Below are 12,011 nucleotides of genomic sequence, written 5' to 3'. Positions count from 1 at the left end.
AAAAAATTGGATCAATACAACATATTACAAGATGAAAATGTTTATTTATACAATAAAAGGTTCTAGTTTATCCCTTCATATAGTGAAATACTTGAGTACACAATAACTTTAAAACATCCATCTCATAGCTTATTGACATGCTGGAGCTCTCCAACGGACATGTCATATTTAGTACAACTTCTTCTGTAATTTCTGAATGTGAAATAACTTTTCTTCAAGGCAAAACCAAACTCATAATTCCTTGTTCTAGTCCTCGTCTAGGGTTGTTGTAGTGCGCAATCTTAATAGCACAAAACAACATGCTGTCTCTAGATGGAATGAGAGAGGTAATTGAATACCTGGGCAAGTGGCAGAGAAAAGAGGAGGTGTTTGACATGCCATTGATATTATTTGTTGGAGGATTCACTGCAATGTGCTTCCTTATTGGATTCTCCTTGGAAACTTTGGTGTCATGCTGTTGGGCTAATTTATTGACTAAATTAACACAAGTATTTAATTATCAATCTGGGTTTGTAAAACTTGGAGGCAAATCCACTGTATATGGACATCAGATATAATCAAGTTTAGAAGATAAAATTTGAAGATTTAAAGAAGTACATATTACAAATATAAACTTATTTTAACAATTTCTAATTCATTTATGTAATATATGAGGGAAGAGGCTCCTAACTTAGGAGAACCATGTTGTCTTTCCCTACAATACTACTTTCATGAAGATAAATCTAAGAGCACTAATTAACAATGGTTTATGATGCAGAAGATGTAAAAGAAGAGGCTCCTAACTAAGAAGGTCCAAATTTTCCTTCTTCACAATCCTACTATATCACAATCACCATTGCTTCAAACCAGAAATGCATAAATAACTTCAAATGAGAAATGGAGAATGAAATTCAGTTTTAGTTCAAGATCAAATAGAAGGAGAATTTAACTTAAATTCTTGTGTGTCCCTTCATATGTAGATTAGAATTAAACCAATATTCATTCAGCAATCATCACACATCTAAATACATTTGAAATAAAAACTAGTCTATGAAAACTATGAAAATTGAACCAAGAAGTGTACTTAGCTTGGTGTGGGGGCCCTCCACCCTTGCCTTGCACACTTGAAGAAATCTCAGCTACAACAACTTCAGTAGATCAACCAAGCATGAACAACAAATTGGGATGAAACAAGTTCTTCAAATTAGCTCCCAACTCAAATTATACAACAGTTACATACAAATTCCATTCCAAAAGCCATCAAAGTCTTGGCTTAAAATAGAGGTTTAATGAAACAAGCTGATCTATATTATCTCTAACACTCATATCTACTCATATCCACCTATATAAGTCGAACTCATCCAATTCATCCCAAGAAATATGGTCAATCCCATAAAATCTCAAAACTGCCCTATTTCCTAGGGATTTTCTGGTGACTAGTCATGTTTGACCAGCCTTGACCGGGCCTAATAAAGCTTGTTCTGGCCGAACCAAGTAGAGTTAGCTTAGTCCTAGTTCCCAAGTTGTCCATCCATGCATCAAACTCAAGCCCAAGTGTCCTGCAAACATGTCATCCACATAGCTATTACGGGAATTTCTGATTCAGTCCAAAATTGCACTTGAAACTCAATTTTAATAAAACTTCTAGAAATTGCAAAATTAAAATTAAACACCTGAATATGCATAAAATACATCAAAATGAGATGGATGTGATGGAAAATGGATGGAAAATATAAGGATTAAGTAGGTTTCCCTAAGCAAAAATAGACCAAAACTGATGGCCAACATCTCCCCCTTGCTGATCTTCAAGCATGTCCTCATGCTTGCTTCTACCTTTTGACCTTTTACTTCTCTATACTGACTGATCTGCTGATGTACCTGTGGCTTTGTCCTTTGAAGATGAAGCTTTCTCTTGAGCTACCTGCAAAATGATATCTATGCCCTCATGTACTTCTTCTCTTTTCTTGTGGATGACATTTTTTACCAATATATCATTTTGGATGAGCAGCTTCAGACGACAAATAAAACTTGAATTTTGCAATACATTCCGACATAGGATCTATGTCCCTCTCAAATCAGTAATTTTACTCAAAGGATCCAATGTCCAGTTGCTCTTACATCTCGCTAAGTAAAGAATTTTTTTTTATGTCTAGGCCTTCACTTTCAATTTAGCCACTCGTTTACCCATGCAATTTGCAAAATAGGGGTTGAAAGAACCATAAAAATATCCCAAACAGAAATGAATTTGAGAAAATTGCCTTCATGGAGTCTAATTAGGCTCATTCTGAAGAAAACCCATGTTTTCATTTTTCAAATTTCATTTTCATTTGCCTAGAAAAAGCAATGTAAGATAGTGGCCTTTCAAAAATTGAAATGCATTTCCAGAACTGGTTAAAATTCCATGATTATCAAATTTGAAATCAAATTCTCTCTTCAAATGCTTCTTCAATATCCTGCTTACGTCTTGCTTATGCTCTTTTAAAACAATTGAATTGCAAGATTGTTTGATTGCTATCTCACGGCACTGCTTTTTTTTAAATCATTACCCTTTGTAAAAATAACAAACCCCTCTTGTAAAAAAACTGAGCTCTGCTTTGAAATAGAAATACATAAGAAAAATATCTTAATGTAATCTCAAGATATTTTTCTTCTGCTCCTTGTATAATTCACCATGCAAACTAGGGTTCCATTAGCATCATTTTTGATTCACTGTTCTCTGTACAAATTATCATGCAAGCCTAATCTTCAGCGTTGTATGAAAGGAGGAAAAAGAAATGATTTTCAATTCTGCCCTGATTGCCTCAGTTCTAAAAAAAACTTATTTCGACAAAGAAACAAGTGGTTCGACCCCTTCTAACAGTACTTAAGAGAGAATTTTCCTTTGTTTTCACAGTATTCAACCCCTGTTTGACAACAACATTCAATACAATCCCCTGCAGCAGCACTCAAAATTCATCTATTTACACAATATACATTCTCGGTTACACACTACAGCCCCTGTTATGCAACAACACTTAAGAATTCATCTGTTCATGCAATACAACCTCTTTAACAACACGTAAAAACACCTCTGTTTTGGCAATCTACAATACCTGTTATGCAAAAATACACATTATAGTGCCTGCAATATAACCCTTTGTAACACCATTTAAAAAAATCTGCAATACACAACTCCTGCTTTACAAGACACGTAATACAGTCCAAAAACTCTGTTGTTATTAACCAATTCTTTGATGCATTGAACTGAATTAATGTGGCTGGAGTTTTGTGTTGGTTATCACCCACCTGGAGCTATAGATCTTTGATGCCACTATGCAATTGAAACTATGACTGCCACCAACACTTGCCAACTCAAGGTATATTACATAGTCGACTTAGAGGTTACACTTCCAGTTATTTGAATGCAAATTTTAGACTTTGGATATTATTAAAAAAAAATCAAACGGATTTCATTTTACTACCTATGCAAACTCAACTTTCCATCTCTGCTCTGGGAATTTACGACTTATTTTTTACCAACAATTTAACTCCAGCACTTCAAGCATTTCATAGCTGAGTCACCGAATTCACTCAGCAACAATGCAGTGCGATTCTGTTTTGGATCACATAGGCTACGTGTTTATCCTACTCAAAGTCCTGAGTTCATGCAACCAATATTTATTAACAGACTCTTCGTGGAAGATGCAGAAAACATTTATCTCCAGCTATACCATAGTTTATTGATTGTGCAATTAAGCCCACTGCCTATGCAATTAAACTCACTGTGTAAACACTTCATTTTATTAACAAACTCAGCGATTTCATTGAGTATACCTGACTGCTGTTGAAGTGTCATGATCCCCTTGATTCGTGGCTCAATTAGCTGTATTTCATATCGTTTCTTGCTTATTTGTTGACTGGTGGCATAAATTAATTTTAAATAAATAACAAACAGTCCATATCTCAGCGAAAAATCCCGATATTTCCTCATGAACCTCTGTTGCATTTATTAAAAAGAATCAAGCTTCTGATCTTACCTTATTCTCTTGTGCAATCCATGGGATTCAACTCAGCGTTAAATCTTATGTATAACCACCTTACTACTACGTTGCTTGCTTAGCTTTGAATTTCTCTCTGCATTTTTTATGGCTCTAGCTTCATTCACGCGATGAAAGGCTCAATCACTGAGCTGGGTTGCATTTTAATTATGGAAAATAACATTACAGAGTTTGTTTAAATGTAGTTTGACCCTTTTTTTTACCTTCCAAGTCATTTTCTGTTCTGCGTACCTGTAGCTGCTATGGTTGCGTCCTTCCTGTGGCCACGTTCTCCGAATCCATGGTGTACAGGCCTTTTTACGGCTTCAATAGCTGAGAGAGTGTGTTCTGCGTAGCTGTAGCTCTTGTTAAAACGCACAGGGTTTTTTCAAAACGTTTTTACCATTTTACTGTCCTGTTGACTGTCACTGTAGCTCTATTAAAACGTTTTACTTCCCTCAACTATTGGCCAATGGCATCTACCATTCTCTCAATGGCTGTGATGGCAATAAATTTACGGTTCTGAGCTTCAACAATGGCAGAGCTCTTCTTTGCTGAACGCACAGGGTTTATTTCTCTGCTGTTTTAACTGTTTCACTTATTTGGTTATTGTCCTTTTGGTTGGTATGCCGTGCATAACCATTGAACTGCTGAATAGCGCTATTTATACCGTGCTGTTGCCACCATCCAGTTTATTATTTGCATTCATATTTGAAGCCATCCTTCTATCTTATTGTAGCTATTATATATACATCACCTTAATACCATATCGATTGCATGATCCATGATTTTGTTTTGCACCTTTGCCAATACCTACAGCTGCTTGCATTCATCATTCATCACTTCTCATTGGGTTTGCAATGCATTACCATCATATGAAGATTATGATACCCCAATAGTATTGCTCTTATGCGCTATTATAAGCTTGTCAAAATAAATCATTTCGATTTCATTTATTTAAATTCTCTTTATAATGCGCATGTTCCATATGTATTGCAATGATTCCCTTAATTTTAAAATGACCATTTTTTAGGTCATGTTTAAAATTGTTTCCATAGGACTAATGCTTGCTTTGTTTGTGCAGGTTCAACTTTTTTAATTCCTCACTTTGATCCATTTTGCTTTACAGAAAAATATTTAGGGTTATGAAATGAATATGGAATGTAGAAAATAAATATAGGTAAATAGGTGGAATGTAGGGTTATGAAATGTTAGGGTTATAGAATGAATGTACATATGTACATTGGATTAGGTATAGGGTAAATGTAAATGTAGAATATAGGATGATGGGTATAAACTAAGGGATATAGGATGAAGGTAATGTAATGAATATGCATTCAGGTATTAACTCAATTTTAACAAAGTCTAAAAATTTCTACAAAAATGTGAATTTACAAGAGCAAAATTGTACACTTACGATACTTGTACTTCCCTGTAGTATTGGATGAATGTTGCTGTTCTTTAACAAAATTGGATGAAGTTGTCTTGTTCAAATATCGTAGATAGATAGAAACATAGAGCTTGTTTATTCTTCATTGATTCTGGTCCATTGATTATTGATGTCGTTCAGGTCCCTCTGCAATTGATTCATCATAACTCAGGTCCCCTCTATCATGTACATTTTGATGCAATATATACATGTTTTTGCTAACATTTCAGGTCCCTCTGCAATTGATTTCAAAAATATTTCAGGTCCCTCTACCAACAATACAAGTTCCGTCGTCAATTCAGCTGCACAACTAAGTTTATTTTTGCGAACCTTCCCCCCTTGCTGATGGGAAGACTTGTCCTCAAGTCTTCTTTGTTTTGGAGGATGATTCCTGCAAACTCAAACTGAAGAAATGGTAAAACATAATAGAGAATTCATATTGGCCAAGCTGGTTGGTTTTCCAATATGAATTCGAGTTTGTATTGTGCCACTTTCGTGGATTTTCACAACCAAACTCCTTTATTATTTTTTATCTTTTTCTATTTTTTTCTTTTTTCTAGATGGAGGTGGGGTGTAATGGAGTAGGAATGTATGAAAAGCTTATGGAAATAGGTTATATTGAAGTCATGATGTAGTAGTAAGTCTGGACTTCAACATGCTTGGTCATGGAGCTTAACATACAGTATGGATGATGAACAATATGAATTCAAATCATGAACAAATGATGATGATCAAATCATGAACAATATGAATTCAATATGAAAGGCTTCTTTGAATATTGATGTGACTTGACATGGTACTGAACTTGACTGCTTCTTCTGATGATTATCTTCATGTCTTTTTGCCTTGATCTCGATCATGTTGTAGGGTTTATTGGTGTTGTTGGTCAGCATCTAAGAGCAAGCTTCAAGAGTTTGAGTTTCATTGAATGAACTCAACATCGGATGAATTTTCACTTTGCTTTGTCTTGAACATTTGTATTCATATTCTGGAATATGAATTTGACTTTGAAAATTACTTCATCCATGGAATTCACTCCTTCATTCTTCCTATGACCTGCAAAAACATAGCACTTGCCTGCAATACAACATTAGATGATGGAGGAAGAGAGGTGTACAGTCTCTCTTCTTCCAATAAACATGTAAATCATTACAAGCATTGCTTAGAAAACAAGTCCAAATATGATAGACAAACATAATGCATTTATTTACCCCTTTGAGGAATGGTGGCCAGCCTAGACCTCCTAGCGGTATTGTGTTTACAAAATATTCGTTTGATATCCTATTAGAGTGATTCCAAAGCCAAGTTGAAGTGAATTAATAGGTCTACCTCCAGTATAAACAGGGTTTCAAAATTGTTTAAAATGATATGGTAAATATTATAAGGAGTGCCATGTTTGATAGAGCTGCTTGTTAATTTTTAACTAGACCAACAGTCACTATTTGAAGCGTAACTTCTTTGATAAAGATCAGATCAATGTGATTCCACTTGGATATTAAATTAGATTCATTTTTGTATTTCCAATAGAAACAGGTTTTAAAAATTCTTAGGCTTGATATCACAAAATTGATGATGAACAGAGCTATGAGGCAGAGTTTTACTATGCTGGTTTGAAGACATGCAGTCACTAAATGTGGCATAACTTTTTCATTTCACCTCCAAATGGGATGATTCAAATTGTGTATTAAACTAGACTTGAAGATATATATTCCATATAAACAGGTTTTGAAAAGAATATGATTTAGTCTTTCAAATATGCCAATGATCAGTCAAGACCTAGAATTGTCACCTTGCAGATTTTTTGACAAGCAGTTAGTATTTCAAGAATAACTTTTTCATATGATACCTGATTGAAGTGATTCAAATTGATTTGGAAACTAGATTCAAAGGGCTATCTTCCCTATGAATTTCAGATAAAAATGTTTACATTAGACACTTCAAATATAGGCTGTACTAACTCTGTCCTCAACATTTCACTTGAGACCTAGTTTTGATTTTGATCATTTTTTTTATTTGTGATATAAATTGAGAACTTCAAGATGGATTCCAAAACTAGATTTCAAGAGATATGTAAAAAAACAACATGATTTCAAAATGATCCTATATGGTTACCCAAAATAGGCTTGTTTTTACTGCATTTTGCCATGTAGTCCTTTCAAATGAATATTGATCAATGATTTGAAGAAATAGTTTGAAACAAATTTATTATGGAAGTCTTATTGTGAATTCATTCTACTTGTTTATTTATTCTATTCTATCCTATTCTATTTTAGAAAACTAATTCATTCTCTCAAGTATAAGAGAATTTCCAGTGCATCCATTTTCGTAACAAGATCATAAGTAAGCTCATATCCAAATTTGAAAAATATACTTTAATGTATGTTTGAACATGAAAATTTATCTGATCATAAAGATTTGATGAGAAAGAATGCTGAATAATGGAATAGTGTTGTAGCCTATTCTTTAACATCATTTTTAGATCTTGTCTTGCAAATGGATTTGGTAGTTATTTTTTTGATTTTATGTTTTTGTTGGGGGGTTTGTTTTGGGAAATCTACTTCTAGGATCTCTATTTCTAAGCATAAAGAAACATAACTAAGAGAAATGCATACTAACTAGATTTTTAGTGTTTTTGTTTATCTTCTATTTGACTATGCTGATAATTACCTCCCCGGCAACGACGCCAAAATGTTGGGCTAATTTATTGACTAAATTAACACAAGTATTTAATTATCAATCCGGGTTTGTAAAACTTGGAGGCAAATCCACTGTATATGGACATCAGATATAATCAAGTTTAGAAGATAAAATTTGAAGATTTAAAGAAGTACATATTACAAATATAAACCTATTTTAACAATTTCTAATTCATTTATGTAATATATGAGGGAAGAGGCTCCTAACTTAGGAGAACCAGGTTGTCTTTCCCTACAATACTACTTTCATGAAGATAAATCTAAGAGCACTAATTAACAATGGTTTATGATGCAGAAGATGTAAAAGAAGAGGCTCCTAACTAAGAAGGTCCAAATTTTCCTTCTTCACAATCCTACTATATCACAATCACCATTGCTTCAAACCAGAAATGCATAAATAACTTCAAATGAGAAATGGAGAATGAAATTCAGTTTTAGTTCAAGATCAAATAGAAGGAGAATTTAACTTAAATTCTTGTGTGTCCCTTCATATGTAGATTAGAATTAAACCAATATTCATTCAGCAATCATCACACATCTAAATACATTTGAAATAAAAACTAGTCTATGAAAACTATGAAAATTGAACCAAGAAGTGTACTTAGCTTGGTGTGGGGGCCCTCCACCCTTGCCTTGCACACTTGAAGAAATCTCAGCTACAACAACTTCAGTAGATCAACCAAGCATGAACAACAAATTGGGATGAAACAAGTTCTTCAAATTAGCTCCCAACTCAAATTATACAACAGTTACATACAAATTCCATTCCAAAAGCCATCAAAGTCTTGGCTTTAAATAGAGGTTTAATGAAACAAATTGATCTATATTATCTCTAACACTCATATCTACTCATATACACCTATCTAAGTCGAACTCATCCAATTCATCCCAAGAAATATGGTCAATCCCATAAAATCTCAAAACTACCCTATTTCCTAGGGATTTTCTGGTGACTAATCATGTTTGACCAGCCTTGACCGGGCCTAATAAAGTTTGTTCTGCCGAACCAAGTGGAGTTAGCTTAATCCTAGTTCCCAAGTTGTCCATCCATGCATCAAACTCGAGCCCAAGTGTCCTGCAAACATGTCATCCACATAGCTATTACGGGAATTTCTGATTCAGTCCAAAATTGCACTTGAAACTCAAATTTCATAAAAACTTCTAGAAATTGCAAAATTAAAATTAAACACCTGAATATGCATAAAATACATCAAAATGAGATGGATGTGATGGAAAATGGATGGAAAATATAAGGATTAAGTAGGTTTCCCTAAGCAAAAACAGACCAAAACTGAGGGCCAACACATGCTAATACTAGCTGAGTTCCACGTTGAATAAAAAGATCATTGGTCTTACAAACGAGACTGCCGTTGGGTTGGGTAACATGGTAGGGGGTCTCACGCAACTCCTCATGCCTCTGGTTTATGATTCTATTAACAAATCGCTTGGCTTCATCCCTTTCATTGCCTGGCGAATCACGTTCTTCATCTCGAGTGTTTTACAAATCGTCATGGGCATTGTTGTTCTTACCTTGGGCCAAGATTTGTCAGATGGTAACTTCCAAACTCTGGGCATGTGGCAAAGAAATGAAGAGTTTCACTCCATTTCAAATAACCCGACCAAAATTTCTCTCCATGATCCTTCCCAGTAGAACCATAGATGTGGGACTAAGATGAAGGATATTTCAGGCATATTCGTTTGAGAGTTAATCTCAACCATCAAATCATATTTAAAAAAAAAAAGTCAACCACCCTACTTCCACCTGAGGTTGATATAGAAACGCTTTCAGCCAATGAAGATTAGAACCCTCACGGTCCCATTTTATTATAATTGCACCTTTTTTCTCCTATATATACACTAAGAACACCTGGCCTTAGGATCGTTAAATATCGTCTTGTACATTGTGTTGATTTAAAAAAAAGGTGTATCCCTCGAAGAGTACTATAGTTATTGGTTTCTTATTAATTTTAAGGTGCAAGGATCATTACATTTTGTATCAGAATTATGATCCAAAGGTTCTTCTACTTCAAACAGGGCATCATGACATTTTCGCTATAACTTTTTTCTGGGAGGTTTCAGATTGTGAAGCTTGGAGAAGATTGAGAAGACATCTTGGGAAATATTTGGTTCAAGTTTCAGAGCTTGATTCACTATCACTGTAATTATTGGTTTATTATCAATTTTAAGGTGCAAGGATCATATCTCATGATCCTAGGGTTTTGCTGCTTCAAATAGGTCATCATGACATTTTTGCTATAACCTATTTTTGGTAGGTTTCAAATGGTGAAACTTGGAGAAGATGGAGAAGAAATATTGGGAAATATTTGGTTCAAGTATTAGATCCTGGTTCGCTATATTTTCAGAGATATATTCCAAGAAAGTTAGGATTTTTGAATGCTCCTAAATTATGTCTCAAATAGGTCAAATTAGCATTTTCATTATAACTTTTATCTATGAGGTTTCATACCGTCAAAATTGGACCACATTGAGGTGAAATTGTGGTGAACATCGAGTTCAAGCTACATATCATTACAAAAATTTGAAGGTCTAAAATGGGCATCCTAAGGAATATTATAAAATAATAATGGAAATAATAAAATGATATTAGATGACATCATCAAATTTTAGAGGGAAAAAAGAGAAAAACTACTTTTTCAACTCGTATTTTCAACTTATCTCCCTATGGTTTTACTCAAATTTCGAGCATGAACACTTGTTAGATACAAAATTTAATTTCTCATCCAAGGAGTACTCATGTTGCATATTTTCGATGGACCCTGCTACAAGAAAAATGAGAAATACATGAAAAAATTGTGATTGCAATCACATTTTTTTTTATGTATTTCTAATTTTTCATGTAGCATGGTCCATCGAAAGTATGCAACATGGTTACTCCTTGGATGAGGAATTAAATTAGGCATCCAATGAGTGCTCACATTTGAAATTTGAGTAAAACCGTTGGGAGATAAGTTGAAAAAGTGATTTTTTTTTAATCTTTTTACTTTTTTATTCCAAAAATGATGAATCATCCCCCATGGTTGATATCATCATCTTGAATCCTAATGGGTCTTCTAAAGTTGATTTTGGTTATACATTTTTTTTTAGGCCCATTTTAGACCTCAAAATTTCTCTAATGCTTAGTTCCTTGTATTTTCAGAGATATGTTCCAAAGAAGTTAGGGTTTCTGTATGCTTCAGAAATCAATTGAAAACAGGTCAGTTTGACATTTTCCCTATAACATATTTTCTATAAGGGTTGAATAAGTGAAACTTGGATCATATTAAGGAAAAATGTCGAGAAATATGTAGTTCGAGTTTCAAAATTTGGTTCATTATACTTTTGGAGTTATGCCTTATGGAAGTTAGGGTTTATGAATAGTCACGAAATAAAGTTTAAATTGGTTGGCTTGGTATTTTTCCTATATCTTCCTATATAGTAATTTTTATATTATGAAACCTTCAAGGATTTCAGGAGACATACAAATGTACAAAAATACAAATTTCAAAATCAAATTTGAATAATTGGATACCAAGCACTCTTTGCAAGTTTGCTTGTGAGAAGAGGCCAAGAAATCAGTAGGTTTTGGGAAAGCTACCACAAATTTCAATGTGCACATCAAATTCAATTCACATTGGTGGAATTGTAGAAAATACAGATCACAACATTACAAAACAAATTTTTCAGATCCAGAAGACCTCAAATATTAGAGACATAGCAATAAAGCTTCATTCATTCTGATATTCTCCAAATTAAGGCAACTTATTAGTGACCTAATTGTTGATTATAAGATCCAATTTTTTGTTGTAATTAAGAGAAGTAATATTATTATTTTCCAACATGCTTCTAAAGAAGCCACTACACTAATTAAATCTATTGAAGGCCCATCCTTGA

The sequence above is a fragment of the Pinus tabuliformis genome, chromosome X (assembly GCF_031772625.1).
Source record: "Pinus tabuliformis cultivar Carrire ecotype Pingquan chromosome X, CPIR1, whole genome shotgun sequence".
Taxonomy (NCBI): domain Eukaryota; kingdom Viridiplantae; phylum Streptophyta; class Pinopsida; order Pinales; family Pinaceae; genus Pinus; species Pinus tabuliformis.
This window is presented reverse-complemented; position numbering follows the sequence as displayed.